The sequence below is a fragment of the Tenrec ecaudatus genome, chromosome 13 (assembly GCF_050624435.1).
Source record: "Tenrec ecaudatus isolate mTenEca1 chromosome 13, mTenEca1.hap1, whole genome shotgun sequence".
Lineage (NCBI taxonomy): Eukaryota > Metazoa > Chordata > Mammalia > Afrosoricida > Tenrecidae > Tenrec > Tenrec ecaudatus.
The window spans coordinates 126,999,564-127,017,215 of record NC_134542.1 but is presented as its reverse complement, the minus strand read 5'-3'; the positions used below and the strand labels follow the sequence as shown (position 1 = coordinate 127,017,215).

Sequence of the window (17,652 nt, the reverse complement as noted above, 5' to 3'; positions counted from 1 at the left end):
GTCCTGGCCGAGCTTCTTCCCGCCCCAGCTTCCGCTGGAGGCGCCCGCCGGGAGAAGAGGGCTCCGGGAGAACTGCGGCCCGAGCATCTCCCGGCGGAGGGGAAGTAGGAGATGGGGAGGATTCCAGAGACTGGGAATCGAGCAGCAGTCCTGGAGTCTTGCCTTCGGAACTCATCTGACTGGAGTTAAAGACCGCCCCCGCCCCACCCTGACCCCTTAAAAAAGTGTTGGACGTTGGCGCGCTCCTTGGTTCCCGTCTCAAACTTCCCTGCTCCGGGCTCTTTCTTTGCCCGGGCGCTGGAAGGAGGAGGCGCCCGTGGCCTTCGGGCGCCCGGGCGCAGGGCCGGGAGCTGAACCGCGCGCTCGGCGTGGCCTGCGCGCCGTGGCACCGGGAGTGCGCGCGCCGGGAGAAGAGGGCTCCCGGGGACCTGCGGCCCGAGCATCTCCCCGCGGAGGGGAAGTGGGACCTGGGGAGGATCCCAGAGGCTGGGAATGGAGCAGTCCTGGAGTCTTGCCTCCGGAACTCATCTGACTTGAGTTAAAGACCGCCCCCCACCCCCGCCCCACGCTGGCCCCTTAAAGAAGTGTCGGCCGTTGGCGTGCTCCTGGGTTCCCGACTCAAACTTCCCAGCTCCGTGCTCTTTCTTTTCCCGGGCGCTGGAAAGAGGAGGCGCCCCGTGGCACCGGGAGTGCGCGCGCCGGGCGCGCGGGGGCGCTGCGCAGCACCGGCGCCGCAGGCTCGCGGGCGCGTTCAGCCAGCCGGCCGCGGCAGCGCGGCAGCGCGGACTCTTTGCCAAACTCTCCTCCATGAGACTTTGAGGAGCAGCAGGCGGTGTCGGAGGACGCGGAGGACGGCGAGGAGGAGCCGCGGCCGCCCCAGGGAGGAGCGCGGGCCCCGAAGCCCGCGGGAGCTGCGCGATTGCCGGCCCTCCCAGGCCCCCTCCCCGGCCTCGCTCGCCCGCCAAGTTGGGATGGGGGCCCGCAGCCCTCGGCCGGCGCCCGGGAGGCCACCTGTGTGCTAAAGACAAACTTTTGTCTCCTTCGGTAAAGTTGGACTTTCTTTCCTTGGCAGGCTCCCCGATCCGGACCTCGGGGTGCCGCGCTGCGTGGGGAGGTCGTGCGGCCGTGGATCGGGGCCCAAGCACGGGGCTCGGGGCACGGTGTTTAGGAGATGGGGGCGCTGGGGCTGGGGCGAGGGGGGTTAGCCCCATTCAGGGCTCTGGCCAAGCGTTGTAAAGGATGTTCCCGGGCTTGGGACTCTTGGCCAGGGGTGGTTTCACCCGCTCACCGCGGCTTCAGGGGTGCACCGTCCGGCCTGGCCCCCGGGGATGGGGAAGGCTGGAGGCTGAGTGCTGGGAAGGTCCCGCGCGCGCCTGGAAAACTTTTCGGTTGCGCCCGCATCCAACGGGCTCGCCTTTCTTTCCTCCTCGCTCTCCGCGTCCTCGCCCTGGCCGGGCCTCTGGCCCCTTTCGGCGGGGTCGCCGGGCCGAGCTGCCCAGGCCTCGCCGCTTCGCTCTGCTTTTCCATCCCGGAGCCTAGCGCTGCCCGAGCCGCCAGACTTCCCCAAAGGATCATCCCGCTCCCGATCCCTCACCCAGCCTTAGGGTCCCCCTACCTCTCCCTTCCACCCCACCTCCACTTTTAGCCCCCCTACCTCCCCCCCCCGCGGGGCAATCTCTCAACAAGTTTATTTGCTAAGGAATTTGAAAAATCCACTGCTGCAACTTGATCCGTGGGTGATGGATGGGGAGAGACGCCGAGAGAGTTGGGGCGCCAATCCTATTAAGGCTTTAGAGAGCCCTGAGCGTTCCCGACCGAGGGGGGCCGGAGGGGGGCGGGGGCGTGTGTTTGGGGGTGGGGTGGGGGTGGGGGGACGGCGCGCGAGGGGCAAAAAGGAACGTGTGCTCGCGTGCGAGAGTGTGAGGGAGTCGTGGGGGCTGGGAGTCCGCACTCCCCGGCGGTCATCACTGTCATTTCCTAGGAAACGCGACTTTTCCTGCGTCGGTCGCCGGGGGTGCAGCCCGCACGCCTCGCCCCTGGTTCCCGCCACCGGGTCCCTGGAGGGCGCCGCTCCTCGGTCCTCCCTTTGTATACTTTGTGTGCGTTTCCCAGCGTTAAGTGCCGGCTGGCCGAGGAAACCGCCTCCCAGCCTCGGGCCCGAGGGGATTGCGCAGCACCCCTCTCCGGGCCCGGGGTGTCCCTCTCGGGGCGCGGCGACGGGCCCGGGGCGGTGCAGGCCCTGGGCGCAGAGCGGCCCCGGGCTGTGTCCGGGCGCCCGCCCCGGGCGTGCGCAGGTTTAATCCCGACCGCCCCAGATAAAGGGAGCAGTTGTAAAATGCCAGAGTGTTTGCAGACGAGGCTCTGGGGGATGTTGGAGAATTTGAAAGTAAACGTTTCCCTCGCAAGCAGCGTACACTAGTGTTTAAGCAAATATTGTATTGGCATGCTCTGGGGGCTCGGTGCCAGAAAGTAAATAAACTGCGAAACCCAAAATATACAGCAGCAGAGCGAGGTGGAATCGGCCGACGGGTCCGCGTGATGACGGCTGTTTATTCCAGCTAGTCCAGCCGCCTCACCTGCCTACCAACTGGCTCCGTGTCCATTTGCCTCCCTGGACGCCAGTCTCCTTCCCTCCTTTCCCGGATTGTCTGTGGATCTGGACGGGGGCAGGCCCTCTCTGAAATTCTTTTGTGGCCCCTGGGCCAGCACTCCCAAGGGAGCCAGGGCACCCAGCTTCTGTGGAGTTTGAGGGTGTGCCCCAGGACTGCACCTCTAGAACTGGACTCCTTTAGGACTGCCTGCTCTTTGACCTCCCTAAACTTTTTTTTTCTTTCTTTTCTTGATCTCTCTTGCTTTCAGTTTCCTTGACCGACTACTCCGCGCTCCCATGATGGAAGGTTATCGTGGAGCTATTGTCTCCTAGATTGAGAATTCACTCAAACTGTCCCGGATGGAAAATTGAGCTTTTAAGGTTAATTCTGTTTTGTAATATTTAGGATGGTTGTGTATTCTCCCCTCCCCCTGTGTTGAGAAATACATCAATTTCATGAGGCTCTTTAGCTATTGGGGGCAGGGAAGTGTTAATGTAATGTTGGGGGAGAGCCCCACGAGATGAGGAGCCCAGTTACCCAGGAGGCAGCCCTCTGGTGACTTGACCTTGGTCCCAGTGAGAGTTGTGTCCAGTTCGCTTTTTGTTCATATGACATTGTGAGAGGGGACAAAACTCCCAGGCCAGGGCAGGACTCAACAAGGAAGAAGGTGGGATTGCTTTGAGACACTGCCTGGACATGTTTTTATACTTCTTGGGGAATGTTCGGATGGGGATGGAACAGGGTCCAGCCTGCTGTGGCCGAAACTCTCAGGCTACTGACCCTCGCTGTCCTGGCTGTGGCCTTAGGCCAGCTCTTGACTGGGTGGGCTCCGGCTGAGGCAGGTGAAGTGGGGAAGCGAGCCACTCCACTTTCCCAGGGGTACTGCAATCATGTGGGGAGAGAACACTGAACAGAAAAGAAATCCCGTTGATTGCCTATCGAGAGACGGGGCTGCAGGGCTCCTTGGTTAGCTGCTTATTGCCTGGCTTTCGGGGTCTCAGGGGCTGTGTACTGTAGCTGGCTTGTTTGCACTGCAGACTGAAAAATACACAAATACTTCACGCTTTTTGTACTCCCACAAGTGCCCTGTACACAGTGCAGCCCCCGGGGCTGGATTAGCAAACCCAGGGATTCCACAGGCAGCAGACAAAACTGGGTATTTGCCTAATAAACACCTTTCTTCTACCAGGCCCCTTTCGGCCTTCACAGGGAAACCTCCACTCCAGAGATGCCAGCAGCCCCCCCCCCCCCCCCCCCCCCCCCCCCCCGCTTAAAGGAAGCCAGGAGGTAGTCCAGGGCACTTCAGAAGCGCTTGTGATCCCCACAGAGCTCAGACCCAGGCACCTCCATTTTTGTGTACTCAAGGGTTAGGGCGACTTGCCTTTTTCCAGGGAAAGTGTGTGTGTGTGTGTGTTTTCCCCAGAGTTTCCTTTCATCCTTTCATCTGTGTCATGCCTGCTTGGGGCTGTGGGCATCTTGAAGGTGGTGGTGGCTGATACCTGGACCAGGGCCTCTGTGTGGCCCTGGTGCACGAGGGACAGCCAGGTGGACCTTGCTTTGGACAGCTGCAGCTGCTCCTGCTGGGCCTGGGCCTTTGAAAAGCAACCCCAGGGAAGGCCCGTTCCTTTCTTCTTTCGTGAGTGTCAGAGACTTGTACAGACGAAACACAGGAAGAATGCCAAAGAGAAACAGGATTCTTTCATTCTAGAAAATTCAGAGAGGCGAAATCGGGGACCTTCCCAACACCAGGAATGTCCAGCCGGTTCAGTGAGACTCACTTACTGGAACAGGAGAAGATAAGGCTGTTCTGATGATCCTGTGAGTGAGCCTTCCGTCAAAAGAGGGGGGGGGGGGAGAAGGGTCGTTGGGCACTGACAGTTAATAATGCTCTGGGGTAGAAATAAATGACTTTATGATTTTCAAATAAACACCTGATTAAAAAGGAATCATTTTATCGCATGTTAATTTGAGCGTGTAAATGATTTAAAATATTAAATCATTGTGTATTTAATATCGAACACGCCAATAACAGCTCTAGCACTCAGAACTATGTTTAAAGAACACTTTGATATGAATGATAGCATACTTTCTCCAGACTCAGTATCTTTTTTTCCATATTTCTTTAATTAACAAAAGCCTCTTAATAATACTTTCTTTTCGGATTCTGGTTTTTGTTTTTTTTAATAGAAACCCAATACTTCTCAGGGGAAAGAACTCATCTAAATTATGACCAAAGAGGATGTAGGAAAACATTTTTGAACGTAGGTGTCGATGGAATATGTTAATGTGGATTTGTGTGTGTGCATGTTTGTGAAGGGAAGAAAAAAGCCCCAAGTTACTGGGAAGTGTGTTTTAACTGTGAGTGCCAGGTTTCATCCATTAGCATAAGAAAAAAAGTTTTAGTGCATTTACGGTTGTCTTGAATGAAGAGTTTGAGCTTGGGGGAGGGAGGCTGCCATGGGGGATGGTCCATTGAGATTCCTAGGCAGCCCCCAGCTTGTCATCTGCCCCTGAAGTCTGTGATCGGATGTCACTTTTCTCTCCCCTTTCCATTCTCTGCCCTGTTTCTCACGTTCACTTTTGTCAGGGTTTATTGATTATGTTTTCTTCGCTGCAAATCTGTGGAAAATTTAATGAACCAAAAACAGCAGTGAAATAAAGGGGACTTTTTATTCATTAGCCCGGGATTGATCCCCCCACCCCCACCCGCTTTCTGCCAAGGGCCCCTGGCTCTGTTGGAGTTGAACTTGGGGGTGGGGGTGGTGCTTTGCTGCAGACTTGGGGGCCCAGACAGGCAGGTGGGGCCTCCCGAGGCCAGTAGCCTTGCTGCTTCCTGGAAAGGCTAGGCTGGCCAACACAGCTCAGCCTGGCCTCCTGGCTCAGATGACCATCCAAAGCTCATCTCTAGGCTGGCTTTTTCAGGACAGCACTGCAGACCCCAGCCCTGCCCTCTAGGGTACTGGCCCATGGGCTTGTGGCTGAGGAGGTTGGGGGTATTTGGGGTTCCCAACCTCACCAGTCAGTTGAGGGCCTGGGCCTTGGCAGTTTAGACGTTCATTCCCTCCCTGGAGATGCAGCTCCCAGACCTGTAATTAAGCAAAGCCCCTGGTGTGATTAAGCTTTGCTAACTAAGCTGAGTTGGAGTCCTTCCTTTTATGAAAGGGGTGAACTCTTGCTCTTTCCAGAAACTTCCTGGGCAACTCTTTACATGAGTCTGCCCTCCTCTGCCCTGGGTTTTCTCTTCTCCTGTCCCCCTCTTTCCTTTGTGCCCTTCCCCCCACCCCGTGTCCCTCTCCCCGCACCCTCTTTTCTGCCATTCACACCCCTGAGCCATTCCTTCATCGAGCCAGCACCGGTGAGCCCGGTGAGGGCCCAGTGGCCCTCCCACCTGCCCGCCGCTTAGTTGGCGGCTGAACAATGCCCACATTGTAGGGGCTTTGCCCCAGCCGCCAGCGAGTGGCGGGAGTCTGGGTCTTGCTCGTGGTGACAGAGGAAGCAAGCAAGCTAGCAGAGGGCCTGCTCCACGCCGCCCTTTGTGGGCCCAGAACGGGCGCCCAGGGCCCTCTCCTACCAGGAGGTGGGTGCCCCTGCACACAGTGCTGCCGCAGGGTGGGCCTGAGGGAATGCCCTGCTTCCCACTGGGGTGCCCTTCTCACCCTTTTCCTGGTGGAGGGAGGCAGCTTACAGTTTGCAGGACCAGTGAGGGAATTTCAGGAGAGTGAGGAGACACACCACGTCGCCAAACTTTTCATGCGATCCGATAACTTTCTGTTCGCCTCTGTCTGCGAAACTGGCCAAGTGCGCGGCCTTGGGCTCCGTCCACCCTACAGGCATGGAAGGAAGAAGCCACGGGGCTGGTAGGGAATGGAGCTCCGCTGACACTCAGGGAAAGAAAGACCCCGAGCCCGGGGTGTTAAATGAGCATCCATCCCCAGGACCCAGATGCTTAGCGGGCCCTCTTTGTGCGGTGGACAATGCCATAAGTCAGGCCGACTTGGGAGCCGCGTTTACAGGGCGGCTCAAGTACACTTGTGCTAAGTTGAATTGATTGAAATTTAATGGCGGTTAGCGGGGATGAATGGTAATGATTTCCCAGCGTATCTTTGGCATACTTGACATGAATAACTGGAGAGCCGGAGAGTGGGTGTGTGTGAGAGAGGGTGTGTGGAGGGGGCCACCACACGTGTGGCGCGCCAGCATCAGTCATTCTCCCAGCCTCCTCCATCGCCTCAGATCCTTTTCCTACTCACCATAATTCAGTTGTTCGGATGATTTTTTGAAAAAAAAAAAAAAGAAAGAAAAAGCGAAGAAGGGAGGAGACAGATCTTTTTCCGTTGAGCACGGTCGTCACGTCAACATAATTTTGAGCTTGTGATTTTTTTTCCCCAATCCTACATAAATCAGCTTCTAATATACAGAATGTGATGAATTTGTTTTAGCTGCCATCATGAGTTAATGCTATGCAAATAAAGCTGTGCAGGTGAAATGATTTACTTAATAATTTCAACTTCAAATATTTAAGCGCATGCATTATGTGGCAAGTTAAAAAAAAAAACCAAGAACCCAGGCTGTATTTTTAAATCTGAGATAAGGAGATTAGTGTGCATCTATATGCAGGATCGGTAGGCCTTGATGGCTAGGAAATGGCTCTTAATTAATTTGTTGATTCTCTCTTGGAATATCTACCCCTCACCAAGCAGTGCCCTGAGAAAGCAGGCTTACAAAGTCCTGTCTTGGGGAGGACACACACGTGTGTAAATGATTCAAATCGGACCATCAAGATATCTATGGGGCTGAGCTCCTGTTTTATTTTGAAGTTTCCATTGGGAATTCGGCGGAGGGGTACAAAGCAGGCCCTAGTGTTACATTCGATTATCTGTACGCGTTTGGCTTCAGCTTTTCCATCGCAGCCATCGGCGTGCACCGTCCTGCATCCCTTTTCCTCCCGGCTTCCGCTTCCAGTCCTGTCCTTCCCTGACCCACTGGACTTGGCCCCTGAGCAAATGGCTGCTTGTGTTCATGCAGGGGACTTGTGTCAGTCTGGGTTGACTAGAGAAACAAATTCACACACACACCCACACACACACACACCCACACACACACACACACACACACACGAAAGAGCTTTATATGTAAGCGCAATTGTAAGAAAACATCCCAGCCCAGTCCAGATCAAGTCCATAAGTCCGATATTGGCCCATATGTCCAATACCAATGTATAAAGTCCTCTTCAGACTCACGAACCACGTGCAGTGACGCCGAATGCAGGAAATTGACAGGCCCGTGGGTGGAAAGTTGTGGATCCAGGGGTGGTGGAAGGGTCTCAGAGCTGACAGAGGTCCCTACGTGGGTCCTTCAGCTTAGGGCACTAGAGTATCCATGTGTCTTCTCAGCTGGAACATCTCCCAGGGAGTCAGTTTGTGGCCCGCCTCCAGTGAGCTCTTAACTCCTTCGGGTCTCCAAATGAGGTCATCAAGCTGTGACCTGATTGACAGGCTGAACTCCACCCCTTCCCTCTTAATCCTCTCAAATTAACAACAGATCATATAACTACCGCAGGACGGAACTAACTTCTTTTGGAATTAACGGTTTCCCATATGAATTGGCCTTAAAGCTTGGCATTGACTGTGCCAGGAAGAGGCTGACAGGGCTCTGATGTCCTTCTTCACCGCCTATGTCATTCGCTCCTTAAAAGCAAGTCACTGTATAATTACCTATGAAGATGATCGTGGTATAGGTTGAGCCCGGTAACGGTTAAGGTTTTCTTAGACAGCGTCTTTCTTCAGGTTGTTCTCTGGAGAAAGGTGAGAAGAATAAGACTGATGGATGAACCTTTGGGGTCATTATCAACTAGAGCGAGTCGTCGCCCCTCAAGGGCTGGGTGCCCAGCATTTCGAGTCTCTGCAGCAGAGGGTTTGGCAAATGGGCGCTCTCAAATCCTCTAGCCCCCAGTTCCTTGTAGCCAGCACCCGCTGCTCTTCAGCCTGCTTGAAAGAGGCTATCAGAGTAGGAGGGCCAGTGTGGGAGAAAAAGGGGGAGTCTTTGCCCTTGCCTTCTGCTTCAGGGGAAAGTAGAGGGAGGACACTTCTTGAGGATTATGCCATGTCCTTCTGGTCACCGTCCCAGAGCTCTTTGGGGCCCATGGTCACTGGGTGAGTGTGGAGGTAGATTGGGGACATTGGTGCAGCTAGGGGAACCACGCAGCCTGTGGTGGCCTTCACAGACCTTCCTGAAGGCTAGACACCAGTAAGGGAAGAACCCATAAATAAACATGTCTTACATCTCTGAAGATAAGGGTAGAGTTTTGACTTTATTTCTCAAAAAATTGAGGTCACTGTGGTCCGGTGACAGGTTGAAGGCACATCACTTAGGTGTCTCCACCGACAGCTGCGTGTTGTGCTGTTGTGATACATTGGTGGTGTCCAGGCAGTGACAGTATATTTAGGACTGGCCCTCACTGTCTGCTAAGATCAAGGTGAAGAGACCCATCTGGCGGTCACTGACGGAGGCTGCAGAGGCTTGTTTATGGAGGGAAAGAAAAAATCAGACTCAGCAGTTAGTCAGCTGGGGCTTGCAGGTATGTATTTTAAGGCTTTGAACAGAATGTGCTTCAGCCGTGTGCATCCAGGAAACGTACTCATGTGCTTGATGACTCTTCCCACTTTTAAGTGTGAATGCGGGGTATGTTATGTGTACATTTATATACCCATAAAACGAAACTGTAACCACGGAATCCCTCAGTGAATTAGAAGCGTGTCGTCATTTCCTGGCATACAAAAAGGAAAATCGCATAAGATCATTAAATCAGAATCTGCAAGTAAAGTCAGAAAAGCAGGTTTGAGAATCAAGTCTGGGAGCTTCTCTAAGTGAGCTTCCCGGGTATTTTGGATGGGATTCAGGTGGGAAATTGTTAAATATGCTGATTCTTGGGCCTGCAGACCCCCTATTGAATGAGAATTACTGCCGGGTGGATCCCAAGAACCTATGTTTTTCCAGTCTCTATGGGAGGGGCTTGACATTTCCTTACAGTGTGTGCCTCCGCTCCTTGGTGACTGGGCATTACCAAAGGAATCACTTTCAGATGAAACAACCCAAGAAAGTGGCCTGAGCAGATGGTCAGACTTTCAGCTGTATGGTGAACTGGAGACAGAGGATGACCAAACTATTGGAGCATCGATGGACGCCCGCTCCTAAACAGCATGGAAATGCGGTGCTCTTTTGTAGGATTGTAGCTGAGACTCTAAGGTGACACCGAGAGCCACCTGCTTTTGCCCTGAAAGATTGCCAACAGCACTTAGGAGCAGTCAGAGAGGAATGAGCTTATTGAAGCCGCGACTTAGTTTATGTGCTGTCGGTTCTGGCTGGAGGGCCATAAGAATGGCTCTTTTTTGGCTGCGCCAGGAACTGTGTGTGTTGTGACGGCTGGCTCACTCTTGACAGCTAAACGTCCAGCAGTGTGACTGACCTCTTTGGTTCCAGGCTTAGCAGGTGGAGCAGATCTTTCGGAAGTTCCTTTCCACCTAAGTTCAGTGGAAGGACCCATGGAAGTAGGTGCCGTTGTCTTTGGCTACCAAGGAGAGGAAGAAGACAGACTGGTGGGGGTGAGCACCCAGAGAGAGGACGCAGGGGCCTCCATCACCTGTGCTATGATGGGGTTAGACCTCAAGGTGAGAAGTCCCCCAGGTTCTCTGTCAGTGCAAAGGAGGCTCAGTTCTGGTCCGCCTATGGGGCCTGGTCACCTATTAATATCCACTCGTTGGCCAGGTCCTGCTGTGACCTCTCTGGGCCTTTGCTCCCCCCTCCCAAGAGTCCAGGGTCTATAAACCTTTGATGTCTGGGTCTTGAGAAGACCTGGTGTAGCACATGAGGCTCTTTGCTAAAAGCCTGGTCTCCGTATTGTCTTGGTTTCGACCTTCTGTGTGTTTTGACATTCAGGGTGAGTGGGTGGGGTGTGTTCTGACTGCTGGAGACGGCTCTGGCCCCCTGCCTCTGCTGTACTTCGCCCCCACTCTGTCCCAGGATTGCTGGGTCCAGAAGCAAGTGACACAATGTGCTTCACACATGCAGGTGTGCTTTGCTTGCTTTGCCTTCTGGCCCGGCCCTCCCTTTCTGGGTGGGCTTCCTGTCCAAGGCTGGTTAGCTGTCCAGGTACAGCATCTGCTGTGTCTACAGAAGAATTGATTTAGGGTATGGGTTAACTTCGTTACCCTGGGGCTTCTATAAGGGTGGCTTCTATAAGGGAGGCTTCTATAAGGGAGGCAGGGGGCCTTAGAGCTTGGGCTCTAGGTCTAGGCTGAAAGGCTCGGTTGAAACCTAACTCTGCTATTACTAGCTGCGTGCCCTCAGAAAGGTTATGTAGCCTCTCTGAGCCTTCCAAAAAATGACCAACTCACTGCCATGGAGTCAATGCCGGCTTATAGCGAAGCTGTAGGACAGGGCAGACCTGCCCCTTTAAGTTTCTGAGACTAACTCTACAGGAGTAGACAGCCCTATCCTTCTCCCACAGAGCAGCTTGTGGTTTTGAACTGCCTACTTGGCGGTTAGCAGCCAAACTCATAACCAGACACGCCTTCGGCGTTCTTCTCCGAACCTTAGTTACCTCCATTGTCAAATGTAGAGCGCCTCCTTTGAAAGACTGGCGGGTAGAGGAGCCGAGATGGCTCATGGAGGACAAGTCTTGCTTTTCATCTGTCTTTACCTTAAGTGGTTCAGGGACCAGCAAGTGAAGTGAAGCAGGAGCCAACGCTGCATTCCCTGGGTGAATGGTGCTATTCCCCCGTGGAATCAGCACCACCGTGTTCCAGGATTGGGGGCTGGTTTTTGAGTTGGGGATGCTGGTTTCCAGTCACCTTTCCTTAATCTGGGCGTTGCCTTGAGGATCCGTCCCTGTTCGTATCGTCCGGTCACACACCGGTGGGTTCTGAGGAGCTGGATGATAATAGTGTGGACATCATGGTTTAGCCCAAGGAGAAGCGCTACTCAAGGGCGTGACTGGAATGGCCTGTCTGGCTTGTCATCACGCAGCTCCTCTGGAAGGCTCCAGAGCGCACACAGGAAAGCCTGTCAGCCAGTCGAGCCACCTTGTGCCCAGCATGGGACAGATGGCCTTGCAGGGGTGGAGAGGCTAAGGCTCCTGCTCCCATGACTGAGGTATGTGACCACAGGGCCACGGTGTGTAAACCGTCTCGTAACTCTGACCCGTTGTCTGTCTCCTCTCGCTCTGTCTGTCTGCCTCCTCATCCCCTTCCGATAGTCCTCCACTTTCTCTCTGATTCCCTTGCATTTCGGGGCCTGGGGCCTGGGGAGGGGTCTCTACATCTCCTTAAAGAGGGAGGAAAACCTGTGGTGGTGGTGATGGGGTGGGGGTTTGCTGGGTACGCCATCCATCTGCTCCCTAAAAGGCAGTGAGGGACAGGCTCGCCGCTCCCAGGAAATACCAGCTGAAGCTCTGAAAGGACCTGGGCCCGGCAGAGGGAAATGAGCTAGTGGTGTGAGCCACCCTCCCTGTGCTGCCGGGAGCCCTACCATGGGTCAGCCTGTGGCCACATGCCCCAGGGGCGCTGCTGGTGGCCCTGTTTGCCCAGCTCTAGTGCTCACACCCTACCCCCTGGCCTGGGCATCCGCATCTTTTAAGCGAATCATGTCTCCCTGTTGGGATTTAAGTCTCCTTCACAGTGGCGCCCTGGTAGTGGCACGTTAGGCTGCTAATCACAAGGTCAGCAGTTCGAAACCACCAGTCACTCCACAGGAGAAAGATGGGGCTTCTACACCTGGAAAGTGTACAGCTAGGTCTACCCTGCCCTCCGGTGCCACTCTGAGTTGAAATCAACTGGATGACAGTGAGGTTCTTCTTGGCCCCCCTCTCCCCCACCCCTCCGCCCCTCCTCACACCCACCTACACACAATGAGAAGACCGGAAAGAGGGCTGGCAGGATTGGATTCTCTGTGGTGAGTTGGGTTGCTGAGCCTGCTGCCAATCTCCCTGTAAGTGGGATTGGAGAGCTGCCTTGCCAATGTGTTTCAGGTATTCGCTGAGACTGTGTGGGAGCTCCGGGTTGACCCTTGGCTTACACTTGGTACTCTGCCAGGTGACCTTGGGACCGTATGCTCGTCGATGCCTCTGGCTGTAATATAGCGTAGCCAGCATTGGGGGGAGCCTGTGGCTTGCATGGTGCATCAGTTGTTATCGTTGGTGCCATTCAGGCAGCGCAGGGCAACGGCCCCTCACTCAGGAAGACCCCAGGTATACTCAGTGCAGGGCTACCTTGTCTTGCCGTGGTTGGACACCAGCTGGGTGATGGTGACCCAGAGGGGTTGTGTTGGCTGAGTTTTATAATGGAGGACTAATTGTAATCTGGACGTTCTTCTGTTCAGCACCGCAGCAGCACGTACCCTCCACTGACCCATGGGTGGTGGCTGTACCTGAGTTGCCCTGGCTGGGAATACACCTGGGAATACACCGTGGAAGGCGGGCAATCGCTCACTGCAAGCCCAATGCTTGGTCTTATTCATGTCTCCCATGTACGTGGGAAAGACATTCAAGAGAACATGGAAAAGGGAAAAAAAAAACACGGACATGTTTGAAATGGTTAGGTGTGGATTTCTCCCGGATCCACTTCTGCAGTTGGTTTAGATCAGAGACCTTTGACGTTTATGAGTCTGAGGGGACATGGATACGCCTTCCTTTCATAGCTGTCCGACTTCTGCACTCCATGTTGGTGCCTGCACGCGTGCTGGTGAGGCAGATTGAGGGTCCACTGACAAGTGGCTCCACGCACGCTGCGTGGCCCATGGGCAGCGGGGCATGGGCCGCTGGGATTGTCTTCATCTTCTCTGAGCTCAGTCCTCGGCTCAGGACCCTGCAGACCTGGTGCCTCCCCCCCCCCCCCCCCAGTGTTAGCAGGAAGAGCCGAGTTCCTCTACTCCAGCTAAGCCCTCCTGGGCACCGTCCTCCCTACCCCCACCTTCAGGGGGGCCCTCCCTAGAGAGGGTGGGACCTGAGTCTGGGCTCCAGGATCCTGCTTGCAGGGTTGGGGGACTGGGGCTGCCTCAGGCTCGTGGACCCCCTCTTTCTCCTGCCCTGCTGCCTTCCCCTTAGGCTGAACACCCTCCTCACCACTTGCCTAGGGCTCTCTGTTCCAGTCTGGACTTCGCTTCAGCACCTGGGAACCAAGTAGGGCTTGTTCTACTGTAAAAATTTTAAAACAACAAAGTTCTCCCCCAAGAATTTGAGACTAAGGCAAGCCCCTTAACAAAAAACGTATAAGATGAGAAAACATTAGTACAGAATGAAATTTTGCTAAATTCCATTCTGGTCTCGCTATGTTTTTAATAGATATCACTTTTTTTGCTCTGTATTTTCTTACAAAATTGAAGTTACTTCAGAACTCTTGGCTCACTTAACAAATCATGGGCATTTCCCGTCAATGTGAATTTTATTGGCTACACAGTATATCCCTCTGTCAGCCTTTATGTGTTTTGTTTTACCATGCCATTCTTGGGCATTGAAGTTGTTCCTAGTTTTTGTTCCTTTTCGGCAGTGCTGGGCTTGGCATCTGTGGGTGTAAATGTTTATCTGAAACTCTGATGATTTTCTCAGATCAATTCTTTGATTCTCAAAAGGGGAGTAACTAGGCCGAGGTAACTGACAGTTGATTTTGAGGTGCTCCGAACTCCTTGGGCAGGAGCCCTGATGGCACAGTGGTTACGCATTGGGCTGTAACCCGAAGGGTCAGCAGTTGGAAGCCACCAGCTGCTCCCAGGGAGAAAGGTTTTCTGCTCCTGTAAAGAGTGACAGAAACGCACAGGGCAGTTCTGCCGGACTATCCGGTTGCTGTGAGCCCTCATAGACTCAATGGCAGAGAGTTTGGTAGTAGGCCTAGGGAGAAAGACAGGGCTTTCTGCTCCCGCAGAGAATCACCATCTCTGAAACTCACAGGGATGGCTCTACTTGACCCTGTGGGGTCGCTGTGAGTCAGCATTCATGACCGTGAGTTTGGTTTGGGTTGATTAGCTTTTCAAAGGTTTCTAGTACTACCGTCCAAACTTTTGGGGAGAGATTTGAAGTTCCGCTGTGAGGTGTTCAGGATAACTGCAGATCAGTTTACAAGCAATCCCCGTGTGACTTCTGCATACCCAGGTGCAGGCAAACACACTTGGAGAGGCTGGATCCTCTCCATGCGCACCCAGGCAGTGGGAGGCAGAGCCCCGGAAGAGCAGAGTTTCTGATGCCCAGGCCAGGTGTCTCCCTGGAGATGGGGTCCAGCTGCTGCCCTGAGAGAGCTGGAGGCACCAGCTGTAGATGCCTTCTTCATTACGGGTTGCTCTCCCCTGCAGAGGCACTCAGCAATGCCTGGCAACATTTCGGTGGTCATAACTGGGGGCTTGGGACTGGCATGGAGTGAGTAGAGGCCAGGCTTGTCGCCCAGCGTCTTAAAATGCACAAAGTATTTTAAGACATTATTGGCCCTGAATGTCACCAGTGCTGCTGCTGAGAAACCATGAGGCAAACAGACCTAGGGTTTACAGGCATACAGAGGCCGGAGGGGAGGGACAGGGGAGGGCCCCAGGAACACTCTCCTCTGCTGCAGAGGCACCCTGGGGACCCCACAGTGGGAGGGGGACTTTGTGTGTGTGGGGGGACGACCCCACAGCAGGAGGGAGTGTTGCCATTCCACCTCTTGTTCTTAAGCCAGGCTGGAACCTTGAGCCCTTTCTCTGCCTTGAACTTGGAACGTGTGGCAGGTAGCATCGGGAGGAATTCCTTGTGCAATCCAACAGAACATGTGCTAAGTGGCTGGCACGGATTCAACTCTTCTCTGGATTGGGAGGAGGGGCACCTTGTGAACTTAACCTGTTTCCCCGAAAATAAGACAGTGTCATATTAATTTTTGCTCCCAAAGACACGCTAGGTCTTATTTTTTCATGAAGAAGAATACAGTGCCCATTTATTGTTTAATGTTTTATCAAAAGAGACTTCACACTTCCTGTCTGCTCTGGCTGTGCTGCGGCCAACAGTGAGCTGTGCAGCGGCACCCACCGCTACAGTCCAGAGTCACAGTAGCTTCGGGGGGGCTTATTTTTTGGGGGGATGCCTTATATTTCAGTGAGAGGCAAAACTGTAAGTAGGTCTTATTTTCAGGGGATGTCTTACTTTTGGGGAAGCAGGGTAGTTGCAGAGCCAATGGCCGTAGAAACTGCAGCAGACTACTCAAATGGTCGGTCTCTTTTCTCCATACCTGGAAGGAAGGAATGCATTGGCAGGGGCAATCTCAAAAGGCAGCTAGATGGGAATGTTTGCCCTGAGAGGGAGCCGCGGTGTGGTGTGGGAAGAAAGGCTGGAGCCTTAGCATTGGGTCTGACAGGGGTATCGTTCTGGACTCAGGAACTCCGCTGAGCTTCACGCTCCCTCCCCAACTCTACTTGCTGCCATGACCCTCCTTTACTGCTCACCTGTACTACTCCTGTCCTCTACATGAGGAGCCCTGGGTGGCATAGTGGATTATGCATTGGACTGTGATCCGCAAAGTTGGCGGTTCGAAACCACCAGCTGATCCAAGGGGGCAAGATGGGGCTTTCTAGCCCCATAAACAGTTACCGTCTCAGAAATTAAATGGATAGTTCTACCCTGTCCTCTAGAGTCACTCTAAGTGACAAGGGCCAGACGGGGGAAAGGCATGTACCAGTGTACCACAAGTAGTCATTGCCTCTGTCGCACATACCATTTAGTGACATGAGAGTCAGGAGAAACGTTCTTGTGTTTGGCATGGTGGCACTGACAGGCCACAGAAGCCTAGCCTTCAGATGCTACCCGCTTCTTGGTCGAGGTGAGACTTCACCTAGAAGCCTAGCCTTCAGATGCTACCCGCTTCTTGGTCGAGGTGAGACTTCACCTGTTTCCTCAGCTGTAAAATAGGACGGACTGGAGTCTGTCTACGTGAGATTACATGTGGGGAGAACATTTAGTAGAGAGTCCAGGACAGGGTTTAGAAACCCTTGTAGGTGGGACTAAAAGATAATAGACTTTTTCCCTCCTAGTAAGCAGGAAGGGGATTAAAAAGACACATGCTTATTAGTGCTGACTTGTGGATCTGTAGGGAATCGTTTCACAGGGACTTGATCTTCAAAGAGATGGCAGAAATATGTGGAACTGCTCACTAGAGATGAGTAGGTCAGCACAAGTGTGCCCCGTGCTTATATTGCCCTGGTGGCAAAACGAGTTACGTGTCGGCCTGCTAACTACAAGGTCAGCAGTTCAAAACCACGAGTGGCTCTGTGGAGAAAGAGGAGGCGTTCTACTCCTGCGAAGAGCTACAGTCTCAGAACCCTCCAGAGAGCGCTTTACTATGTTCTCTACGATCACCGTGATTCTGAGTTGACTCGATGGCAATGAGCGAGTATTAACCTTGAATGCTTACTGGGTACTCAGTTCGTGGCAGGAAGGATGAACTTGAAAAAGAGGCCTTGATTCCGTGGGAAGGTGTGGTAGGTTTGGGAGAGAGACAGATGCCGGCCCTACTGAGAACAGAGTCTTTGATGTGGTGAAGACCTGGCTTTAAAGGAGCCTGGGAAGGTGTCTTCCACTAGGAGCGTGAGGTGGACATGATGGAGGCTGGTAGTGTAGTGGTTACGAGATAGGCTGTGATGCTTGTGAGGTCACCAGTTTGAAACCACTGGCTGTTCTGGGAGAAAGGTTACAGTCTCGGAGACTGCGGGGGGGGGGGCAGGTCTACACTGTTCTATAGGGTCACTGAGTCCTCCTCGACGTGGGGGCAGTGATTACTTTGTGATACAGTTGAACCTATTGCTCTCTAAGGGTACTCTGATGTTCCCAGAACTCAACTCCTTCCCCACCCAGGTTCTATCTGCAAATCCCACGCCTGGGGAGAGGGTGTACAATTTGCAGTTACCTTGCCCTTTTTAGGGCGTGCTTGTCTTCCTGGGTCCAGGCGGACAAGTTTCTCACTGACCATGAATGTCGAGCTGGGCTCTTCCGGCAGCGCTCATCAGAGAACGCTGAGGCCTGGGTCACAGTAATGGAAGGCCCTGCACCTGGAAGGCA

At 53.8% G+C, this 17,652-nt stretch overlaps 1 protein-coding gene across 3 annotated transcripts in view; it reads left to right on the top strand.

The window, feature by feature from the left end:
• Positions 1-235: 235 nt before the first annotated feature.
• GLI2 (GLI family zinc finger 2) overlaps positions 236-17,652 on the top strand; it is a 304,945-nt gene continuing 287,528 nt past the window's right edge. For all 3 annotated transcript variants that reach the window (XM_075530227.1, XM_075530225.1, XM_075530224.1), the window contains exon 1: positions 236-1,044. The gene's annotated coding sequence lies outside the window, so the exon portion shown is untranslated. The remainder of the gene's footprint in view (positions 1,045-17,652) is intronic.